We start from the raw sequence: 26,052 nt of genomic DNA on the forward strand, positions 1-26,052 counted from the left end.
CTTCCACATCAAAAATAGGCACAAGTATGGCTCATAAGTTAAGGGCAAGTCAGAGAGGTGGGTATGAGTTTGTAATGCCCAAAGTAGTTGACTATAAAAATTTAAGGAGAGATATCAACAAGGTTATAAGTTATATAGATGTCCAAATGATAATAAACACAATGAATGGTCGTCGAGCTCACTATCCAAATTACTCATTTGAGTTTAATTGTCAATATGATGTTTTGGACTCTATGTTTTGGGTATGAAATGGAGAAGGCATATTATGCTGAATTTGGTGATGTTATCTCGTTTGATGCGACTTTCCGAACAAACAAGTAAGTTATTCTATCTACTTTTTTATTGCTTATTCATCAATGAATATTTTAACTTTTATGTTTAATGTTCAGTTTTTATTGTTGAAATTATTCTAATAATATATTGTAACTGTATTCATACATGAATATATTTATATTTACTTATGATTACATAAAAAATTGACTTGAATGAACACTTTTTTGTGTGTGTGTGTGTGTTAGGTATCGAATGGTTTTTGTTCCATTCACTGCTATTAACCATCATAAAAAATTAGTTACTGTTGGAGCCGGTTTGCTAACCAATGAAAGCATTGAGTCCTACTCTTGGTTGCTTAAAGCGTTTCTTAAAACTCATGGGAAAGAACCAACACTTGTTTTAACCGATCAATATGTTGCAATAAAACAAGCCATTGAGAATGTTTTTTCCTAATTCAAAGCACTGATTATGTATATGGCATATAATGAAAAAGTTAAAAAACAAGGTATTATTTTAATATATTTCAAATATGTATGATAGTAAAAAAAGGTATTATTTTAATATATTTCAAATATGTATGATAGTATTTAGTTATTCATAGATGAATATAGTAATTTTTGCAAATATTAGTATATTCATTTATGAATATTTATTATTATTTTACTTAATAATATTTATTCATTCATGAATAAATATAGAAGTTTATTTTATTTTTGTTTTAGTACAGATGTTAGATTATTTATTTACGAACACAGACTTTAGAAAAAGATTCTCGAAGCTTGTTTGGGACATTAATATGAAACCTGATGTATTTGAGATGAAGTGGGGTTTGCTTATGAAGGAGTTCAATCTGGAAGACACGAGATGGTTTAAAGAAATGTTTACAAAACGTGATTCATGGATACCTGGATATTAATGATATTGCAATGTGTGGGTTGATGAAGACTACGTCCAGGTCAAAGAGTATGAATTCATTCTTTAACACCTACTCAGAAAGTGGTAATTTACTTTTGCATTTCATGATGAATTACGACACTGCCATTTAAAAGAAAAGGCTTACTCAACGAGAGCTTGATAAGGCATTAAAGAAAGCATCATATAAAATGCAAACACCTATAAATAGAACTACAAGCATCAAAGGTTTATACAAGTACATTATTTTTTGAGGTCCAAAAAGAAATATATAAATCAAGTTTTTTCTACACATACTCGTATGTTGGTATTGAAGATGCATGAAAATTTTACATTGTGCAACACAACAACAGTAAAAACGAATTTAAAAATGAATTTAAGGTAATTTAATAGTTTTTATTTTTTTATTTATTTATTTTTTTTTATGAAAAATGTAATGTTTATATATGAATATGAGAATATTCATATAAATGAATATTCTTATCATTTTAAAATTAGAACATGTTCATATAAGAATATTTATTTATTATTATTCATATATGAATATGTATTATTGTATATGGTTAGAATGTAATATTAATATATGAATACTTATATATGATTGTTCATATATAAGCATTCATATATGAATGTAAATGTGTAATATTTGTTTAAATTGTTTTTTTAATTTTTTTAATTATGTTTTTGTATCAGGTTGAAATAAAAGCTGAAGAGAAATAAATAAATTGCGGTTGTGAACATTTCAAGCGTATGGGTGTTTTATGCAGACATGCTTACAATAATGATGAGATGTGGTGTTAAAGAAATTTCTGAAAGGTACATTCTAAAAAGATGGAGAAAGGATGTGATATCAAGAAATTATTGATTTAGTTATCTTCAATCTGATTCAGGAGATTGTGAGAATGTGAAGATAGTAAATGATTCATATTATAATTTTGAATCATGTTTGGATATTGTAAGAGATGACAAAAAGAAATTGGTTGTGTTTGTTGAGAAACAATAGATGTTGTTGTATGAATTTGAGAGTGAGAGTGATTATACATCTACTAGATTGAAAAGCAAGACGGATGGTGAAATCGTATGCAAGTTTATGGGTGTTTCTATTCCTATTCCAAAAGAGATTAATATTCATGTTCCTCAAGTTCAAATGAATAAAGGTTCTAGAATCAAGAAAAGAATTCCAAGTGCAGGTGAAGTAGTATATGAAAATTCTAAAAAAAACATAGAATGTGTTTAGAATGTGGAAAATGAGTTCCTCACAATTTACGTACATGTCCAGTAAGAATCGCAGCTGCTCAATCAACAAAAGACATTTAGGGTTTTTTTCATGTTTTTTGGTTTTATTCATTTATGAATAATACACACTTATATTGATATGGTAAATTGATATGTGAAATATATTTTATTTTAAATGAATATATCATGCATGCTTTTTATTTTACTATTAAATAAGTTATATTGATATGGTAAATTTATATGTGAAATACACATATTATTTGTAAATTATTCATAAATGAATACATAATATGTGGATTCATTTATCATTAAAGATGTTATTATTTACATATTAAAGGTAAATGAATATATAATGTTGGTATTTAATTATGAATAAACTTAAAAAAAATTGAGAACTACCATAAATGAATACAAATATGTGAACTTTGTTATACTAATAAATAGGTTATATTTATATCTGGACTTTGTTATATTCATATATGAACGTTTTTATACTAACATATTACTCCTAACATAATCATAAATGAATATACATATTTATATTCATTTATGAATAAACAAAAATAAACTTTGAAAATATTTGAATATAAAAAAATGCTAGAAATAAGCAAACTTGTTTCTACTAATAAGTTATATTCATATCTGAAATTTTGCTATATTCATATCTGAACTTTGTTATACTGACATATTACTCCTAACTTAATCATAAATGAATATATCATATTCACATTCATTTATGAATAAACAAAAATAAACTTTGAAAATATTTGAATATAAAAAACTGACAGAAATAAGCAAACTAGTTTCTATTACATAATCATTCAACACAAGATTAAAAAACCTGTTCATAAGCATTTCACAAACTATTTAAACAATGTTCAATAACACTTAACAAACCATCTACAACTTGTTTCACATAATCATCTTACATTTACTTTAAATTCATTCATCTTCAACACAAACTGTTCTATACCATCACACTTCATCACAAGCAATCATCAATATTCTTTTAACATTTTTAAATTGTTTGCATAGCCTTGTATGCATGAGTAGTACACACTTTAAATTCAACCTTTTGATATTTTTCAACAAGATCCAACACCTTAGCCTTCAACATGTTAATTTCAGAAGTTAGCATTTGGTGTGCATACCTTTGCCTGAGCTTTTCTAAAGTAGTTTGTTGAATTGCACTTTCTTTATGAAGACATGGTTTCCACTTTGAGATTGGTTGTCCCATATAGGTTTCCATGTGTCTTATTGTAAAGACCCCACAATCAAATTTGTTTTTAACTGTTCTCCATGGCATTTCAAATCGTTGGGGTGTCATACTTGTTGGGTTTTGTATACTACAACATCTCATGGTGCACATATAAACCTAAATGCCTTGGATCTATGTTTTCTCTAATTATACATGTAATAGTTTATCCAAAGCATTAGGCCTATAACTAGCATGCAATTGACATAAACAATATAAAATACTAGTTAGGATGACATACCTTTTGTTGTAGCTTGAAACCTTTTAGTATTTGGCCTTAAGAGCTTAACACCAAAAGTATAAATGCCTCAAATGGCTCACAACACACCTAGGACAAAGGTGACTCTTGAGAGAGAGAATTTCCATGCACTAAAACACCTCCATGAACTCCAAGAACTGGAAGTCAGCGTTTTTAGGTTATTGAGCATATATTTATATGCAGGATTCCAAGGGTCATGGGTATAACCCAAATCCATACCCATGGGTTTATGATCCATGGTTCATGTGGCCCAACTCTTTATGTATCCATACATAAACTTAGTCCAATATGGATCATAAGCCCAACACATATAAATATAACCAATTACCATAATTATTCCTCATAGATTTAATTAGTCTCTTTTGATCACTACATTAATTCCAAACTAATTCTTGATCAAAACTAATTAAATCATATAATTTCATATTAATATATTAGAACTTATAATATATTAATAAATCATATATAACCTCTTCTCAAAAGTCAATCCTAACAAATTGTCCTGATGATATACAACCCAAATGGACCATGCTACTCTCGGGTTGAGTACATACCAATAATAGTTATGGGATTAGACATCTAATCCAACAATACTTTCTTTTGAGATGACATTAGCTCTTGGATGGTTTATTTCTTTAAAGTATCTCACTAATCATTAAATAAAATAAAAGTTAGATATGTAATAAATTGATTCTTATATGTTGTTGTGAATTGGGTACATACCAAAGGTTTCAATAGTACTCTGTATTTTCCTTCATAATCCCCCTCAACTACACTTTTGTCCAGAATTTCATTTGATGGTTTCTTTAAGTTGAAGAAAATCACATAAGTGGGAGCACTTCTAACAACTGGAAAGAATACCTGTTTTTATGTATATAATGGTAAGTATTTTGTTGATAAAATATATATAAAAAACAAGTTTAATTAACATACCATGTCAATATCTTTTATGTTCAAGATTTTTTTGTACCCGTCGGTATTGTCATGAAAGTTCTCCTTAAATTTTTCGTACTTTTTTTCATCAGACAATATTGAAGATACATAAGCAGTTTGTAACAAATATAATTTTAAAAGATTAGTAAGTTGTTAATCATAAATGATCAATACATCATATTGGTATAATAATCATAAGTATATACTAAAGATATTTATTTTTTATTTTTATATTCAAAGATGAATACATAATCATATGTGAATTTCAGTTGAATATACATAATTATCTTAAAGAATACATCATATTGGTATAATCATATGTGAATTTCAGTTGTAAAAAATATAATATTCATAAATGAACACATCATATTGGTGTAGTCATTTATCAATAAATAAGAAATTAAGGTTAGAACATAAACTTATAGAAACTCCAACTTTCAAAAAGAATCTGTATAGTGAATTTCCAAAATCCCAATTGTAACACTCATGTTTCTAGCCTAGGCATTTATATTGAGTTGATAGTCTAGGTTAATCTTTGTAACTCATTTTGAAGCAATGAAAAGGAATTATGTGAATATTTTGTGAATTATGCGTTTTATGTTTAATTATTAGGGCTTAATTAATTAAGAATAAAAATAAGCATCAAAATTAAAGTGTGATATAAGCTCGATATCTTTACATAAAGCTGTTGTGGTCAAAACAAGGATTTCGGGGATATAAAGAATACCAAAATCCGAGTTATAACGAAGAAGTTATGACCTGTCGAAGTTTCGCGACAAAACCGGCACGGTGCTGAATGTCGTAAAAAGTGAGTTTTCGATAAACTACTTTTTAGCCTTAGTAATCTAAACGAAAGTCGTAGTATTCATTAAACCGAGAAGTTCGATAAAAAGAACGCCAAAATCTGACTTTGTATAAGGAAGTTATGATTTTTCGAAGTTTCAGCGTAGCAGTAGACAACTAAAAACTCAAATTTTAGATCGAGCGATTTTTAGCCGACACAACCTAAACGAGAATTGAAGGTCTCGTCATTAGGAGCACAACGGTAAAAAGTCTGATGAAAACGGATGTCGTATGAAGAAGTTATGAATTTTTAACGGATTTCCTGTCCCGATCTGTTAAAAATAATAATATAAAATTTAAAGTCAAAATTAGCCGACGAAGTCTAAACGGAAGTTGTAGAGCGTAATTTTAGCTACACGTACATATAAAGAACGTCAAAAACAGAGCTCGTATGCGAAAGTTATGGATTTTAGAAGTTTTTGCACAAAAACCGAGAAAATTCGCATATGTGGCTTCGGCCACGTCACCTTCGCTGAGAATGAGCCACGTGTCTGAAATTTTGGTGAGTCATGCGAGCCACGTGTCCGAGCCGGAGACCAAGCCGATGACTCCTCGCGTGAACAGTACCTGCGTGTCCTCTTCTGATTCGACCGAGAAGGAGGCCCAATCCGAAGCTGCTAGCTCTCCGTCCGAGCCTCGCACAGACTAGCTCCAAGCCTCGCACCTAACTCCGAACCTCGTAGGTGCACCACTAAGCCGCGGTCCAATCAGGAGCCTCCAGCGAGCCCTTCGCATGCGCAGCCATGTGCGAGCCCACGTGCGAGCAGGTGCTGCGAGACCTTCGGATCTGCGACGCGTGTCTCCCTCCTGACCATCTGATCAGAAGCCTCGCCCCTATAAATATAAGGGTGCGAGACCTCCCGGGTAATTTTGGAATTTTGTCACTTTTAACCCCTAAACCCATATTTTCTTCATTTTAACATCCTGCAAAGCCCCGGTATCGATTGTAAAGCCCGGAATACCCTACGAAGTGCCCGAGAAGCCCGAAAAATTTATCCTTTCCGTTTCGAAGCCCGACCTTTCGCAGAGCCCGGTTTCTCAATAAAGCTCCCGGTTTTATTAGAAACGATCGTTTTAGGAAACGAATTGCTGCCCGATTTTCACCAAAATACATGAGTGTGTAGTTACTTTCAATTTACACATAGATATGAAGTATTTATCTCGAAATACGTGTTATGTGTAAATATGCTAATTGTTTATTTGAGGTAACTGTTGAATTGATGTTTTTACAAGTTTTAAACTGTATATGCTTTTGATCTACAAAATATGTTGGGTAAAACATGTGTAGATGAAATAGTTGATGTGTTTTAAAATGGTGAGAGGCCTCGATGTTGTTGTTGTTGTTGTTGTACTCATCTAGCGAAGTATAGATGACGACCACGAACTTTCTAGATAGTCCAGTGGAACACTAGCAAGTTCGCAACTTGTAGGTGTTGATGAATTAAATGTTCATTGGCGTACTTCATCCCCCTCATGGTTGCCTTAAGGACATGTATGGCTGAGGAAACCCCTTAGCAGTAGTGTCCATCCCGATGATATTCCTTAGGCTAGGTCCCTTGTGATTGGTGTTTAGGGACGTAAACTGAGGACAACGGGAATGGGTAATTAGGGTTATTGTTGATTCGTGAACTTAATAAGTATATTATTATTGTGGGTTGAAAACCCTATATGCTCACCAGGCTCCCAAGCCTGACCCACTTAGTTTTATGATTACAGGTAGTGGACCCCGAGCATAGTTGGAGGACGATGAGAGATTTTTTTGGATTATAAGCCAGTAGTTGTAAATAATTGTTGAAAGGCTTATAATGTCTTGTTTATGCTTTTGATTTGTATCGGAACATGACATCCCGAGGTTTTGATATGAAATGAAGCTATACATTTCTTAAAGAAGGTTTTGATAAACTTTTATCATATTTTGTTTGGGGACCAATTCCGCAACATCTTTTAAAAAGATTTCTCTGATTTTATTTTAAAAAGCATAAATTAAATCAGTCTTTTCTGGCCGAGAAAAATGGGGATGTCACAGTTGGTATCAGAGCATTAGTTTAAGCAAGCTAAGAAATTGTAAAATTTCTAGACTTGAACTTAGAATGCTAAGTGATGATTGTGAGATGAGTGTCTACCATATTTTAGACACGAGCACTAGTTTATTTAAGGGAAGACACCTAAAATGCCCTTATGTGCTAAATGCTATGTGTTTGCCATGTGTGCCATTATTTGTTCGGATCTATGGTCTGTTGCCGACCGGATCTGGAAACTTTATGTGTGTAGGATTCTAAGCGTATGATTACGAGAATAGAACTAACATGTAAACGTTTCGGAGTGATAAGGGAATTGACATGTCTAACAAGAATAAAGACCTAAATTCACCTTATTCGGTATATAGATTGTAATGGCAAGAACTCAAAGTGGAGCTGGAAATGCAAACAGAAACCAACAACCTCAACCTCAAGTGGTGGAACAGGTGCCTATAGTTGGAGCTGCACCCGAACCCATCACCATGGCTGGAGTACGAACTATGATTTAGACCATGTTGGCTGAACAGAGGGAGGAATTGAGGCAAATATTTCTGAACGATAGGGATGAACCTTCAGTTCCTATTGAACAACGTGAACTAAATGACGATCGATCCGAAGAAGGGAACAATAGCAGATCGGTTAGTCATACTGAACCACTTGCGGTTGGGAGAAATAACCACGAGGGTAGAGTGGAGAGAAATGGGTGCATGTATAAGGACTTTGTGACTTGCAAGCCATCAACCTTCAATGGAAAAGAAGATCCTGTCGGAGTAATGGACTGGATCTCGGAAATGGAGTTGGCTTTCATGACTTGTGATTGCCAAGGCAAGTTACAAACTACCTTTGCAGTACATCAGTTTAGGGGTAGTGCTGCTCGTTGGTGGAGCACTTTGGGGAAAACCCTAAGCCCTAATGTGCCACTGCAATTAACATGGGCAAAGTTCTTAGTGCACTTCAAGCGCAAGTACTGCTCGGCCCAAAACGTACTTGAGTTAGAAAACCAATTTCTAACGTTGCAGAAGGGGAGTATGGCCGTTGACGAATAAACGAATAACTTCACAGACAAAATGAAGTTTGCTTTACGTATTGTCCCAGATGAGTTGGCAAAGATAGATAGGTACGCAAAGGGACTTCCATGGGAGTACGTGGTGCCAGTACATCAGGCACTTACTTTGGAGGCAGTTATCTGGGCTGCCAAGTCTGTTGAAGATATGATAAAACGGAGAGCCGCCAGCAAGGTTGAAGTTGGCGAAAAGAGAAAGTTTGAAGGAACTTCAGGTTCCAATAAAAAGAACAAGTTCTCGAAGACTGGTTCGAGAAAGTTTGGAGGAGGAAGCGAAGCCAAGTGGTGTGACAAGTGTAAGAAGAAACATGCTGGGAAGTGTAGCGTGGAAGTCACTTGTTACAAATGTGGAAAGCCAGGGCATTATGCCAATGAATGCACCTTCAATAAGAACGTATGTTTTGGGTGAAATGAAGAAGGGCATATTTTGAGGGACTGCCCGAAGAAGAAGGACGCAGCAAAACCCAATCTACCACCAAAGCCGAAGGCGAGAGCCTTTCAGATGATAATCGAAGCTGCAAAAGAAGAAGTCGATGTTGCTTCAGGTACCTTTCTCGTAAACGAATTACCTGCCCAAATTTTGTTTGATTCTGGAGCCAACTACTCCTTTATATCCCATGAATTTGATAGAAAGCTAGCTTTGCCTGTAGATATGCTAGTTAATGCTATAATAGTCGAGATTGCTAGTGGAAAGTTTGTACCTGTTAGCCATCGTATGAAAAACATCCTCATTGACTTGGATGGGAATAAATTCCAAGAGGAATTATTGCCTATCGAGTTAAATGGATTCGACATAGTTTTAGGAATGGATTGGCTTAGCGCCAACGATGCAGAAATATTGTGTAGAAAGAAGATAGTAAAAGTAAACCCGCCAGGGAAAGAGTCGTTTATGGTGTATGGAGACAAACGCAGAGTAAATTCTGGAATCATTTCCCTAATGAAAGCTAGAAAGTGTTTAGCCAAGGGATGTACATCATATCTAGTGTTTGTGATCAATGCAAAGATGGAAAAGAAGGAGGTACAGAATATTCCGGTGGTGTGTGAGTATCCGGAAGTCTTTCCCGAAGATCTTCCCAGATTGCCCCCTGATCGACAAGTACAATTTCGTATCGACTTGTTACCAGGAACGAAGCCGATAGCAAAAGCGCCTTATCGATTAGCACCAACCGAATTGAAAGAACTTATGACACAACTCTAGGAGTTATTGGACAAAGGTTTCATTCGACCTAGTTCATCACCGTGGGGAGCCCCTATGTTATTTGTAAAGAAGAAAGACGGAAGCATGAGAATGTGCATCGATTACAGAGAGCTGAACAAAGTGACGATAAAGAATAAGTACCCGTTTCCAAGGATCGATGACTTGTTCGACCAGTTGCAGGGTTCGAGCTATTTCTCAAAGATCGATCTTAGGTCAGGATACCATCAACTAAAGGTGAGAGAGCAGGATATCGAAAAGACTGCATTTAGAACGAGATATGGACACTATGAATTTTTGGTTATGTCGTTCGTACTAACCAATGCCCCAATAGCTTTCATGGATTTGATGAATAGGGTTTGTAAACCATTCCTAGATAAATCCGTGATAGTGTTCATAGACGATATCTTGATTTATTCGAAAAGAAAGCAAGAGCATGAAAAGCATCTGCGTGAAGTGCTAGAAGTCCTGAAAAAGGAGAAGTTGTATGCAAAGTTCTCCAAGTGTGAATTTTGGATTCAAGAAGTCCAATTTTTAGGTCATGTGGTTAACCAAGAAGGAATAATGGTTGACCTAGCAAAGATTGAAGCTGTAATGAAGTGGGAACAACCAAAAAGTCCTACGGAGATTCGAAGCTTTTTAGGATTAGCTGGATATTACCGAAGGTTTATCCAAGGCTTTTCTTCGAATGCTACTCCATTAACAGCTTTGACCCACAAAGGAGCTACTTATGCTTGGAATGAGAAGCATAAGGAAGCCTTTGAGAAGTTGAAGAAGAGATTGTGTGAAGCACCGATTCTTTCGTTGCCTGAAGGAGTTGATGACTTTGCAGTTTATAGCGATGCATCTGGAGTCGGGTTAGGCTATGTTCTGACCCAAAGGGATAAAGTGATCGCGTATGCATCGAGGCAACTGAAGGAACATGAAAAGAACTACCCCACTGATGATCTGGAGTTGGCAGCGGTAGTATTTGCCTTGAAGATATAGAGGCATTATCTTTATGGGACTAAGTGTAAACTTTTCACTGATCATAAGAGTCTTCAATATCTCTTTAATTAGAAGGAATTGAACATGAGGCAACGATGCTGGCTATAGTTACTCAAGGACTACGACTGTGAAATACTTTACCACCCTGGTAAAGCAAATGTGGTTGCTGATGCTCTCAGTCGGAAGGTAAACCTTGAAAAGAAAAGGCCAAGAGCGTTGAGAATTGAAGTTGTCTCGACAATTGTGGAAAGTATAAAGAAAGCTCAAGAGGAAGCTTTAGAGAAAAATGACCGAAAGGAAGAACGTTTGGGCAAAACGTTAGTGTTCGGTACAAACACCCAAGGGTTGAAGGTATTTGAAGATAGAATTTGGGTACCTAAGACGGGCGGAGTAAGAGATCTTCTGATGGAAGAAGCTCACAAGACCATGTACTCGATTCATCCCGGCAGTACAAAAATGTATAGGGATTTAAAACCCCATTATTGGTGGCCGACGATGAAGCTCGATGTTGCTAAGTATGTGGCCGAGTGTGTAACTTGTGCTAGGGTTAAGGCACAACATCAGAAACTGTATGGGAGTTTAGAACCTTTACCCATACCCATGGGTAAATGGGAAGACGTCACCATGGATTTTGTGACTAAACTGCCCAGAACAAGGAACGGTCACGACATGATTTGGGTGGTCGTTGATCGCTTCACTAATAGTGCGCATTTCATAGCAGCCAAAGAGAAATGGTCTATGGATAAACTTGCGAATTCTTATGTGAAGGAAATTGTGAGGCTTCACGGCGTTCCGCTAATGATTGTATCCGATCGTGATAGTCGTTTTACCTCAAGGTTTTGGAGGAGTCTACAAGAGGAATTGGGTACTAAGTTGTGTTTGAGTACAGCTTACCATCCGCAAACCAATGGTCAGAGCGAACGAACGATTCAAACATTGGAGGATATGCTGAGAGGATGTACCCTAGAATTCCAAGGTAACTGGGATGAACACTTACCTCTAGTAGAATTCTCCTATAATAATAGTTTCCACTCAAGCATTAAGATGGCACCTTATCACGCTTTGTATGGGGAAACGTGTCGAACGCCATCATGTTGGCTGGAAGCTGGGGAAATGCAGTTTATGGGACCTGAAATAGTCCATCAGACTACCGAAAAGTTGAAAGTGATAAGGGAAATGATGTTAGCTGCTCAAGATCGACAAAAGAGTTATGCTGACAAGAAAAGACAACTGATAACCTTTGAAGTTGGAGATTTAGTTTTACTTAAAGTCTCGCCGTGGAAGGGACTTTTAAGATTTGGGAAACGAGGAAAGTTGAGTCCAAGGTTTATTGGACCGTTCAAAGTTCTTCAGAAGATCGGGAATCAAGCTTACAAGCTAGAGTTACCGAAAGAACTGGAGGGTATTCATAACACCTTTCATGTGTGTTACTTGAGAAAGTTCACGGGAGATGTGCCCGACATAATTCCGATTTCTGAGTTAAGGCTGGATGAAAACAAGAGGTTGATCGAAGAACCTAAGGCAATCGTTGACCGTAAGACTATGAAGTTGCGACGCAAGATGGTCGATTTAGTGCTTGTGCATTGGAAACATACGAATGGACCAAATCTCACTTGGGAAACGGAGAGTGACATGATGAATCGCTACCCGTAGTTGTTTGGTGATATGTGATTCCGGGGACGGAATCATCCTAAGGGGGAGAGAATTGTAACACTCGTGTTTCTAGCCTAGGCATTTATATTGAGTTGACAGTCTAGGTTAACCTTTGTAACTCCTTTTGAAGCATTGAAAACGAATTATGTGAATATTTTGTGAATTATGTGTTTTATGTTTAATTATTAGGGCTTAATTAATTAAGAATAAAAATAAGCATCAAAATTAAAGTGTGAGAGAAGCTCGATATCTTTACATAACGTTGTAGTGGTCAAAAAAAGGATTTCGGGGATATAAAGAATACCAAAATCTGAGTTATAACGAAGAAGTTATGACATGTCGAAGTTTTGTGACAAAACCGGCACGGTGCTGAATGTCGTAAAAAGTTAGTTTTTGATAAACTACTTCTTAGCCTTAGTAATCTAAACGAAAGTCGTAGTATTCGTTAAACCGAGAAGTTCGATCAAAAGAACGCCCAAATCTGACTTCGTATGAGGAAGTTATGATTTTTCGAAGTTTCAGCGTAGCAGTAGATTACTAAAAACTCGAATTTTAGATCGAGCGATTTTTAGCCGACACAACCTAAAGTAGAATTGAAGGCCTCGTCATTAGGAGCACAACGGTAAAAAGTCTGACGAAAACGGACGTCGTATGAAGAATTTATGAATTTTTAACGGATTTCCTGTCCCGATCTGTTAAAAATAATAATATAAAATTTAAAGTCAAAATTAGCCGACGAAGTCTAAATGGAAGTTGTAGAGCATAATTTTAGCTACGCGTACATATAAAGAACGTCAAAAACGGAGCTCGTATTCGAAAGTTATAGATTTTAGAAGTTTTTGCACAAAAATCGTGAAAATTCGCATATGTCGCTTCGGCCACGTCACCTTCGCTGAGAACGAGCCACGTGTCCGAAATTCTGGTGAGTCATGCGAGCCACGTGTCCGATTCGGAGACCAAGCCGATGACTCCTCGCGTGAACAGTACCTGCGTGTCCTCTTCTGATTCGACCGAGAAGAAGGCCCAATCCGAAGCTGCCAGCTCTACGTCCGAGCCTCGCACAGCCTAGCTCCAAGCCTCGCACCTAACTCCGAGCCTCGCAGGTGCACCAGTAAGCTGCGGTCCAATCAGGAGCCTCCAGCGAGCCCTTCGCATGCGCAGCCATGTGCGAGCCCACGTGCGAGCACACGTGCGAGCAGGTGCTGCGAGCCCTTCGGATCTGCGATGCGTGTCTCCCTCCTGACCATCCGACCAGAAGCCTCGCCCCTATAAATAGAAGGGTGCGAGACCTCCTGGGTAATTTTGGAATTTTGTCACTTTTAACCCCTAAACCCATATTTTCTTCATTTTAACATCCCGCAAATCCCCGGTATCGATTGTAAAGCCCAGAATACCCTACGAAGTGCCCGAGAAGCCCGAAAAATTTATCTTTTCGGTTTCGAAGCCTGACCTTTCGTAGAGCCCGGTTTCTCAATAAAACTCCTGGTTTTATTAGAAACGATCGTTTTAGGAAACGAATTGCTGCCCGATTTTCACCAAAATACGCGAGTGTGTAGTTACTTTCAATTTACACATAGATATGAAGTATTTACCTCGAAGTACGTGCTATGTGTAAATATGCTAATTGTTTATTTGAGGTAAATGTTGAATTGATGTTTTATACAAGTTTTAAACTGTATATGCTTTTGATCTACAAAATATGTTGGGTAGAACAAGGGTAGATGAAATAGTTGATGTGTGTTAAAATGGTGAGAGGCCTCGATGTTGTTGTTGTTGTTGTTGTAGTCATCTAGTGAAGTATAGATGACGACCACGGGCTTTCTAGATAGTCCAGTGGAACACTAGCAGGTTCGCAACTTGTAGGTGTTGATGAATTAAATGTTCATTGGCGTACTTCATCCCCCTCATGGTTGCCTTAAGGACATGTATGGCTGAGGAAACCCCTTAGCAGTAGTGTCCATCCCGATGATATTCCTTAGGCTAAGTCCCTTGTGATAGGTGTTTAGGGACGTAAAGTGAGGACAATGGGAATGGGTAATCAGGGTTATTGTTAATTGGTGAACTTAATAAGTATATTATTATTGTGGGTTGAAAACCCTATATGCTCACCAGGCTCCCAAGCCTGACCCACTCAGTTTTATGATTACAGGTAGTGGACCCCGAGCATAGTTGGAGGACGATGAGAGATTTTTTTGGATTATAGGCCAGTAGTTGTAAATAACTGTTGAAAGGCTTATAATGTCTTGTTTATGCTTTTGATCTGTATCAGAACATGACATCCCGAGGTTTTGAGATGAAATGAAACTATATATTTCTTAAAGAAGGTTTTGATAAACTTTTATCATATTTTGTTTGGGGACCAATTCCACAACATCTTTCAAAAAGATTTCTCTGATTTTATTTTAAAAAGCATAAATTAATCGGTCTTTTCTGGCCGAGAAAAATGGGGATGTCACACTTTCTGGTTCTTGGTGGTTAAGTAAATCAGCCCAAGTATCTAAAACTTCTCCAAAAATCTATGTGCTTGCATATAGACTTTCCATGATTGCTCTTTCTGTTAGACCATATTATATCTGGCCAACCACATCTTTGCAAATAAATAATAAAAATGTCATACATTATTTTCTATATAATAATCATATATGAATGTATATAAAATAAAGTTACTTATGATGTATTCCCTTACAAGTTGAACAACCACTCACAGACAATGCTCTCATGATGTGTCAACTTAGGTTTTGTGTTTATTATTCTACATTTGAAAGGTGATTTTAAAGCATTGACAAGCTTTTTCTCTCTTGGTCCATCTAGATCATGCTTTGATGGTCCTACTTCAGTAGGAATTGCTACAGAGATTGGATTTGGATTAAAAAGATTTTTGTTTGCTAATATGATCACAACCCTCTGATGGTCATTTTTGATTTGTTTCTTTGTAAGTGGTTTTTTTTGGTGAAGATCTGTTAGATTTTTTTACTTGAAGTTTGATCTGAATTTTGGCTGAGACCTAGACTAAAGCTTGGATGAGTATCTGCATGCCAGAAGATTTATCATATAAATAGTTGTATGTTAATTATAATAATGTTTTTCAAACTGTTACCTACTTCATTTCCTTTTGTCTTGTCATCTTCTTCTCCTTTTTTGTTTTCATTTTCAGACTTTTTTCTTTCCTGAAAGATAAAGAACATATATAAATATGTTAATCTTTGATTAAGTAATTCATTTGTGAATAAGTAATGTATTCAGTTATGAATAAGTAATGCATATCATTATTTATGAATAAACAATACTATATATTTTATTTATTCGTATATTTTGTTATTCGTTTGTGAATAATCAAACTTATTATATTCATTTATTAGTGGATCAACTATTTGTCCATTTCCCTCTATCTCCTGCATTTCCTTTCTCAATTTATGTTTGTTTATCTGCACCTCCATCTTTCATGTTCATAGATTCTGCTCCTCCTTTATTTCCATGTTCAAAGTTTTCTTTGCCTGAAACATATACATCATATATGAATATTTTATAAACTTTTACTCATTTATATAGTGTATTACTCACTTATGAATAAACAATGTTATTAAAAAAAATCAATATAAGTATTGTAATATATATATATATATATATATATATATATATATATATATATATATATATATATATATTAAATCATTCATTTACATGTACATCTTCATTTGTTTTTTCAACTTCCTTTCCTTGTTTATGTACAACTTCTGATTTTCCATTTTTTTGCAAGATCCATTTAATATTATATATTAAATATAATTAATTAATGAATTAGTGAATAAATAATATGTTGATAGTAACATACCTTGACTAACTTGATTGATCACAATATTAGTTTTACTTGTCGTCATAGGTGACCCTCGTCAAAATTTCATAAACAAAATTGCTATTGTGTATTAATATTTTTATAAAATAAAACTAAGTCAAAATTTACATATATCAATATTATCCAAAATAGTTTTCATTTCAGGGTCATTCCAGATTTCATCTTCTTTACTATTTAAACTTGAAAATCCAATTCCAATGACATTATCCACAATGTTGTCAACAACTTTATCCAAAACATTTTCATTTTCAATTTGTTGAATAGTCTCTTTATGCTTATTTTTTTCTTCAACATCATTGTCTTTTCTCTCTTCATCATTATCATTTTCATTGTTCTTTCCATCTTTCTCTTTTACTTCAATTTCACCTTCTTTTTTATTATTAACTCCAACATTCTTTATTCCTTCATAAATGACAGCTAATTATTATTCATATATGAATAAGTAGTTCAAACCATTACTTATTCATATATATATATATATATATATATATATATATATATATATATATATATATATATATATATATATATATATATATATATATATATATATATTTGAGCAAGTAATATTATCTTTTACTTATTCATATATGAATAAGTAATGTAATGCATTACATGTGAACAACTGCATTTTACTTATTCATATATAAATTTGTGCTATTCAGTTATGAATAATTAATATTATTAAAAATTGAGTATAAACATTATAATAACTTACCACCAAGAAACTTGAAGGTCCAAGAAATAGTTCTTGGTCAATCTAGATCATGTTTGTGATTTATGATATGGTTATGGGAATACTCTGATAATGAATGTACTGAAAACCTTTTTGTAATAACATGATTAAAATGGGTTGATTTTGAAAAGTTAAAATTTGTTGAAATTTTTGGTCGTTACAAGTTGGTATCAGACTCTTGGTTTGAGTGAATTGGAGGAACATTCGTGTGAATCCAGTCTCAAATCAAGGAGAGTTTTTAAAAGGGGATTTATGATGGTTTTCAAAATAAGTAAAAGTAGGACGCGGAGGTACGATCAGCCGGAGGCAATAAGTTACCCCAAAATACGATGCATGATATTTGTTTTCGAGCTTTGATAGAACAACATGCTAGTACTAGGCTAGGGATCTTCAGGATTTCATGATAATGTTGCATGTTTTATGATGCCTGCTAGCCTAGGGTTTCCTTCTATATGGGATTTTCAGTGTTCCTCTAGGAGTGAGGATTGAGCGCATTTTATGTATATTTGTCACTAGGGTGTTGTGGTAGTACTTTATACAAATACGGGTAGGTGTGGAAGGTAGTATGGGCTCATACTACTAAAAGCATAGGACCCATACGCGTATCAGGGAAACCATGACCTCTAGGGTTGGGTTGGGAGTTGATTCCCGGGTTAGTGGGAAGTATCTAAGATTTTGTGATGTTTTACAGTATGGTGGTCACGAGGCATGCTGGGAGCGGATCCGGGTCGGGATCGGGAGCAGGAGAGGGAGGTCAGGGTGGGTCTGTACCGCCCGAGTTTGCTGGTCAGATGAGCACAGGCGAGTTGGATGCTAGGATACGTGAGATCCTGCATGATGAGGTTGCTACATTGTTTCAGGCCCAGCTGCCGGAACTGTTTGGCTCGATCAATACCGCCATGATGGAGTATTTTGATGAGCGTTATGCGGCTCTCATAGAGATGGCTGGCGCGGCAGCTACAGCGGCTGTAGCAGCGGTAGGGGGAGGAGTTGGTAGAGGTTTCCAGTATTGGGACTTCGATAATACGAAGCCCCCTAACTTTGATGGAGTTCAGGACCCGATTGTTGCTATGAGATTGTTGTCAGACGTGGAAGGGTGTTTCTTCACGTGTTCATGGCCTGCTTATCAGAGGGTGAGGTGTGCTCTGAACCTGTTGAGGCTTGGGGTGAAGGATTGGTGGAGATTTACCACGGGGTCATATTCGTATGCTCATAGGGCTGCGGTTTCATGGGATCAGTTCCGAGAGATGTTTAGCACTCGTTATGCTCCGCGGGTTGAGAGGGAGAGATTGGGTCAGGAGTTCCTTGAGCTGAAGCAGGATTCGAAGACGGTGACGGAGATCACCAGGATGTTCACTGAGAAGGCGATGTTTTGCCCCGAGTTTGCTTCGGAGCAGACTTAGATGTCCCGATATCTGAGTATGCTCAAGAGGGATATCAGATATTTCGTGTCTACACAGAGGTGTGATACCTTGTTAGAGTTGCAGGAGGCTGCCAGGCGGCGTGAGTTGGAGCTTGAGTTGCAGTTACGAGAGCAGAGGCAGGCTCCGGTGCAATCGCAGCCGGTACCGAAACGGTCTAAGACCGTCGATTCTAGATTGGGAGATCAGAGCAGCCACACTTGTGGGAAGTGTGGGAAGGGTCACACCGGAGTTTGTCGGTCCGGTGGTGCATGCCGCAAGTGCGGAAAGGAGTGGCACTATGCGAGGGATTATCGACAGGCAGTCCCGGGTCGGGATTTGAGGATCTGTTATCATTGTCATCAGGTTGGGCACTTGAGGGTCACATGCTCCAACACCGGCCACGTTGAGGATCACGGGTGGAGGTCAGGGTGGAGTGGAGCCCCCAAGGGCTCAGGGTCGTTCTTTTCAGCTTACAGCGGAGGAGGTCAGGGCAGTGCTGGATGCAGCTGCGGGTATGTTTCTTCTTGATGTCTTATTATGTTATGATTATTGTGGAGTATTGTTTATCTGCTAGTCTCGTTGCGTGGATTTCGGTATTGTATTCATTGATTTTGAGGGTTATGGCATGGTTATGGGTTTAGTGTTGGAAGTTTCGTTTGTTATCATTCATGAGGGTTATTAGTAGGAATCGGGTGTTTGGTCTGTATATTAAGTAGCATTTATAGTCTGAGGAGTGGTTAGCTGAAGATCGAGTTTCTTTCATGCCTGGATGATCAGTATTGTTATGCGATTGGTGAAGGTTACTCATGTTAGTGGGAATCGGTTCGCGTGTAAGAGTATGTGTCGTGAAGGGTTGTTTAGGGAGGTCGGTGATGGCGACCGGTGGTTGATAGTCAGTGTTCTAAGTGGGGGAGAATTGGAGAATTCTTCGTAGGATCGACGAGTTTGGGAGGTCTTTTAGCTGCATTGGATTCAGTAGTGTTTCGGTCAGTCAAAAGCGTAGGCTGGTATGAGTGAGTGGCAGGCGTGCAGGGCGGGATACAGACCAAGGGCGATTGATTGTGGAAGGCCTAGGATCGGGCCGGGACTGAGTATATGGGATGGAGGTAGAGTTCGGAACCCTAGAGGGCTAGAATAGTATGCATGGGAGGATTTTCCCGAAGGAATAACTTAGATTGTTGAAGTGCTAGTTGAGTGGTCCGGATAGACTGAAGGCCGGTCGGTGTACCACTTTACGTGATGGAAGGATTGTAGAAGGGTAGATCTACGTTTTGGATCGATTGCATGGCCTGGAAGGCTTTTGTATGGGTTAAGATCTAGAGGCACTTGGCGAGTCACAAAGGTGTACTCGACGAGTTGCTTGAAGATGGACTGGAACTCGGCGAGTTGGAAGAACAACTCGGCGAGTAGGTTAAAGATAACATCGGACTCAGCGAGTCTGTTCTTGGACTCGGCGAGTCTGTTCTTGGACTCGGCGAGTCTGGTCGTGAGGTCCTAATATTCTTCTGGTTGAGTCATGAATCGGCGAGGCAAGGGAGGACTCGGTGAGTTGAGTGCGAGGGGACTCAGAGTTGCGAGACTCGGCGAGTCTCGGGGTGACTCGGCGAGTTGAGTCGCGGATTGGGGAAGTTCTAGGCATGGGGACTTGACGAGTCATTGGGTTGACTCGGCGAGTAGAGTCAGTCAAGAGGTTGACTTTGACTTTGACTTTGACCAAGAGTTGACCAGTTGACTTCTAAGGGCATTTTGGTAATTGTTGGCTTTTGCTTTGAGTTCAATGTTGGTACTAGCCAGTGGTGGAGATTGTGTCAGTGGTCGGAGCATCTCAATCTTATCTTTCCAGTCAGCAGTTGCGAGGTGAGTTATCCTCACTATATCAACAGGGTCTAAGGCACCAAGGCCGACCCTTTATCGGATTGTAATCCGGGTATTGTTGTTATGTTGTTGTTTTACTATGTTTGCATCCTGGTAGTTAGGATGGTATTCATTAGAGACCTGGTTAAGGACGGTATCCTGGTATATAGGGTGATGCTATGCTAGTGACCGGTTAGGTCGGTATCCTGCTTAGAGTATGTTGTGTTACGTGATCTGCTAGGTCGGTTTGATTGAATGTGAATTGTTATATGATTGTATGTTTATATGCACATGGTTGTTTGACTGGGGTTGGGTTGAGGCGAGACTTGCTTTGTGCTATAGGCCAACATACCCAGGGTGGACCGGTTATTCCGAAGGTCCAACGAGCGGTCCGGATAGGCTATAGGCCCCACGAGGGCGGACCAGACGTGCCGAGGCTTGGAGAGTGGACCAGGCCGATTGAAGGCCCGATGCAAGCGGACCAGTCATACTGTAGACTGAGAGAGTGGACCAGGTGGGTTGAAGTCCTTGCACGGGCGGACCAACCACACTGCAAACTCGAGGGACATGACTAGACTCGGAGGATGGACCAGGTGGACTGAAGGCCCGACACGGCGGACCAGTCACACAGTAGACCTGATATGCATGGCTGTTCTGTGATTCGATATGATATAGCATGTTATGTGTATGGTATATGTGGTTGGTATTTTGGGGGTATCTCACTAAGCTTTCGGGCTTACAGTTGTGGTTTAATGTTTTGCAGGTTCTTCAGGAGACCGTGGCAAGGCAAAGGCGTGATCGTACTGCTCCTCGTGTTTGTGATTTATCATATGCTTATGGGAATACTCTGATAATGAATGTACTGAAAACCTTTTTTTAATAACATGATTAAAATGGGTTGTTTTTTAAAAGTTAAAATTTGTTGAATTTTTTGGTCGTTATAAGTTGGTATCAGAGTCTTGGTTTGAGTGAATTGGAGGAACATTCGTGTGAATCCAGTCTCAAATCAAGGAGAGTTTTTAAAAGGGAATTTATGATGGTTTTCAAAATAAGTAAAAGTAGGACGCGGAGGTACGATCGGCCGGAGCTAGTAAGTAACCCCAAAATACCATGCATGATATTTGTTTTCGAGCTTTGATAGAACAACATGCTAGTAATAGGCTAGGGATCTTCATGATTTCATGATAATGTTGCCTGTTCTATGATGCCTGTTAGCCTAGGGTTTCCTTCTATATGGGATTTTCAGTGTTCCTCTAGGAGTGAGGATTTAGCGCATGCTATGTATATTTGTCACTAGGGTGTTGTGGTAGTACTTCATACAAATATGGGTAGGTGTGGAAGGTAGTATGGGCCCATACTACTTAATGCATAGGACCCATATGCGTATCTGGGAAACCATGACCTCTAGGGTTGGGTTGGGAGTTGGTTCCCGGGTTAGTGGGAAGTATCTGAGATTTTGTGATGTTTTTCAGTATGGTGGTCACGAGGCATGCTGGGAGCGGATCCGGGTCGGGATCGGGAGCAGGAGAGGGAGGTCAGGGCGGGTCTGTACCGCCCGAGGTTGCTGGTCAGATGAGCACAGGCGAGTTGGATGCTAGGATACGTGAGATCCTTCATGATGAAGTTGCTGCGTTGTTCCAGGCCGAGCTGCCGGAACTGTTTGGGTCGATCAAGACCGCCATGGTGGAGTATTTTGATGAGCGTTATGCGGCTCTCACAGAGATGGCTGGTGCGGCGGCTACAACGGCTGTAGCAGCGGTAGGGGGAGGAGTTGGTAGGGGTTTCCAGTATCGGGACTTCGATAATACGAATCCCACTACCTTTGATGGAGTTTATGACCCGATTGTTGCTATGAGATGGTTGTCAGATGTGGAAGGGTGTTTCTTCACGTGTTCATGCCCTGCTTATCAGAGGGTGAGGTGTGCTCTGAACCTGTTGAGGCTTGGGATGAAGGATTGGTGGAGATTGACCACGAGGTCATATTCGTATGCTCAGAGGGCTGCGGTTTCATGGGATCAGTTCTGAGAGATGTTTAGCACTCGTTATGCTCCGCAGGTTGAGAGGGAGAGATTGGATCAGGAGTTCCTTGAACTGAAGTAGGATTCAAAGTCGGTGACGGAGGTCACCAGGATGTTCACTGAGAGGGCGATGTTTTGCCCCGAGTTTGCTTCGGAGCAGGCTTAGATGTCCCGATTTCTGAGTATGCTCAAGAGGGATATCAGATATTTCGTGTCTACACATAGTTGTGATACCTTGCTAGAGTTGCAGGAGGCCGCCAAGCGGCGTGAGTTGGAGCTTGAGTTGCAGTTACGAAAGCAGAGGCAGGCTCCGGTGCAGTCGCAGCCGGTGCCGAAACGGTCTAAGACCGTCGATTCTAGATTGGGAGATCAGAGCAGCCACACTTGTGGGAAGTGTGGGAAGGGTCACAACGGAGTTTGTCGGTCCGGTAGTGCATGCCGCAAGTGCGGAAAGGAGTGGCACTATGAGAGGGATTATCGGCAGGCAGTCCCGGGTCGGGATTTGAGGATCTGTTATCATTTTCATCAGGTTGGGTACTTGAGGGTCAACTGTCCACAGCTTGCTGCAGGACCGGTGCATGCTCCAGCACCGGCCACGTTGAGGATCACGGGTGGAGGTCAGGGTGGAGCGGAGCCCCCAAGGGCTCAGGGTCGTTCTTTTCAACTTACATCGGAGGAGGTCAGGGCAGTGCCGGATGCAGCTGCGGGTATGTTTCTTCTTGATGTCTTATTATGTTATGATTATTGTGGAGTATTGTTTATCTGCTAGTCTCGTTGCATGGATTTCGGTATTGTATTCATTGATTTTGAGGGTTATGGCATGGTTATGGGTTTAGTGTTGGAAGTTTCGTTTATTATCATTCATGAGGGTTATTAGTAGGAATCGGGTGTTTAGTCTATATATTGAGTAGCATTTATAGTCTGAGGAGTGGTTAGCTGAAGATCGAGTTTCTTTCATGCCGGTATGATCAGTATTGTTATGCGATTGGTGAAGGTTACTCATGTTATTGGGAATCGGTTCGCGTGTAAGAGTATGTGTCGTGAAGGGTTGTTTAGGGAGGTCGGTGATGGCGACCGGTGGTTGATAGTCAGTGTTCTAAGTGGGGGAGAATTGGAGAATTCTTCGTAGGATCGACGAGTTTGGGAGGTCGTTTAGCTGCATGGGATTCGATAGTGTTTCGGTTAGTCAAAAGTGTAGGCTGGTATGAGTGAGTGGCAGGCGTGCGAGGCGGGATACAGACCAAGGGCGATTGATTGTGGAAGGCCTAGGATCGGGCCGAGACTGAGTATATGGGATGGAGGTAGAGTTCGGAACCCTAGAGGGCTAGAACAGTATGCATGGGAGGAGTTTCCCGAAGGAATAACTCGGATTGTTGAAGTGCTAGTTGAGTGGTCTGGATAGACTGATGGTCGGTCGGTGTACCAGTCAGGCCGAAGGCTCGGAAAACAGTCCAGCCAGACTGAAGGCCCTGGAGGACGGTCTAGGTCTGCTGATGGTTTTGAGAGTGGTCCAGTTTGGCTGAAGCCCTGGTAAGGCGGTCCAGTCATGCTGAAGACTCTGCATGTGTCTTTAGATCGGTGCGAGGAAATGGTTTGAGTATGTCGCGATACGTTAGCGTTGGAAGGTCTGGCCCCGGGTATTGATCATGGTGGGAAGTCGAGCATGGACTTGAGAGTCTTCGCAAGTGGATTCAGAGTATCTGTGGTGCATGGGATAGCGGTTATGCCAAAAGGAAATGGTGTAGTATTAGGTGAGCACCGTGGTACTGGTGGTAGTGTCAAGGCAGCCAAGTGAATCTCCTTGGTAAGGAAAAAGGAAGGGAATGTAGCTCCGAGAGGGAATGTAAGTCAAGGAAGTGAAATCAATAGTGCAAAGTTATGATTGAAGTGTTTCAATTATGGTTATTGCGCAGTGTGTGCGGCGGTGTTATGGAATCACATCCGGTTTGGATGTCTGCCGAGGTCACGGAAGGAAATTCCGAGGGTGTAAAGTCAGGAGGCTCGTAAGGGATACAGAGATGGAGTCTTGGATTTCCAGCTCGATTTCGGCTAAGAAAAACTGTGTATGTAGTGGTAATTCATCCTGGGGGATGTTTGGAGGTATTGTCAGTGTATTGGGTTTTCCAACCCGGGGGTGCTAGAGCCAGTTCAGCATGGGTATGAGATTGCGGAGGGGAATTCATGAGAGTTGCTATGAGATTAAGGGATGTATCATCCAGTCAGCATGGAGTGGGTAAAGTTGAATTCAGACCGGGATTCTGGTGGTTCAGGGATTATCTCTAGCTCGCATGAGTCAAGTGAGTGTTGTGACTTGGAGCGAGCTAGGTATCAAGGAGTGGTACTCGGTGGTTAGGTGTGGCTATCAAAGGATGAAGCCAGTGGCCGGCTTGAAGCGGTGGTCAGGACACCGCAAGAGGGAAAGTTGGGTTTTGGGTTTCGATGGCTTTGTTTTGAGGAATCTGGTCTGGTTAATGCCAGGAGGTGCATTGCGAGAGAAGTTCTGGAGTTGTGTTGCCGCAGGATTCGAGGATGAAGCCAAATTTAAGTGGGGGAGAATTATAACATCCAGAGTCCAGGAGTGCAAGTTCGGGGTTCAAAGTGTAAATTTGAAGGGCAACTCGGCGAGTCCATGGGTGGACTCGGCGAGTAGGGTCGCGACTCAGGCCGCGTGTTAAGTGGCCAACTCGGCGAGTCCAAGGCTGGACTCAGTGAGTAGGCGCTGAGTGAATAAAACCCGAATTTCGGGGGAGGAGCCTTATATAAAGGACAGTATACCCTCTCCCTAGCCTCCTTCCCTTCCCTTGAAGTCCAGAAAACCCTAGAAGCGTGATTGTGAAGGATTTGAGTGCATTTGAGCCTTGGAGAAGAAAATTGGAGGAAGATCTTGGAGAGTTAGGAGGCTTGGAGCAAGGGGCTTTGCTTAGATTCAGATTTCCTTGCTGATTGGGGGTTCCTTTTGAGGTATTATCTCGTTTTTGGCTGCTATTCATCTAGATTCATCATTTTTGGGATGTGTGGGAAGTTTAGCTTGTGGTAATTAGAGTTTAAAGGTTAGATCTGAGGTTGTTACCTTGGATCTGGAATGGAGAAGGTTTAGAGTGCATTAAAATCCCTGTTATTGAGTGTTTGGTGAAGCCATCTTGTCCCAAACCCTAGCCCTAGAGTGTAAAATGCCTAGATCTCTTTGGATACACGTAAAGTTTGCCACTTTACGTGATGGAAGGATTGTAGAAGGGTAGATCTACGTTTTGGATCAATTACATGTCCTGGAAGGCTTCTGTATGGGTTAAGATCTAGAGGCACTTGGCGAGTCACAAAGGTGTACTCGGCGAGTTGCTTGAAGATGGACTGGAACTCAGCGAGTTGGAAGAACAACTCAGTGAGTAGGTTAAAGATAGCATCGGACTCAGCGAGTCTGTTCTTGGACTCGGCGAGTCTGGTCATGAGGTCCTAATATTCTTCTGGTTGAGTCATGAATCAGCGAGTCAAGGGAGGACTCGGTGAGTTGAGTGCGAGGGGACTCAGAGTTTCGAGACTCGGCGAGTCTCGGGGTGACTCGGC

The 26,052-nt window shown here is 39.4% G+C and overlaps 1 long non-coding RNA gene across 1 annotated transcript; it reads left to right on the plus strand.

The window, feature by feature from the left end:
* The first annotated feature begins 1,448 nt into the window (after positions 1-1,448).
* Positions 1,449-2,601, plus strand: LOC145038926 (uncharacterized). Its single transcript, XR_013679641.1, has 2 exons — positions 1,449-1,566; positions 1,879-2,601. It is a non-coding gene; the product is annotated as an uncharacterized LOC145038926 (long non-coding RNA).
* Positions 2,602-26,052: the final 23,451 nt, after the last annotated feature.

The sequence above is a fragment of the Lactuca saligna genome, chromosome 4 (assembly GCF_052625555.1).
Source record: "Lactuca saligna cultivar CGN05327 chromosome 4, ASM5262555v1, whole genome shotgun sequence".
NCBI classification, from domain to species: Eukaryota; Viridiplantae; Streptophyta; class Magnoliopsida; order Asterales; family Asteraceae; genus Lactuca; species Lactuca saligna.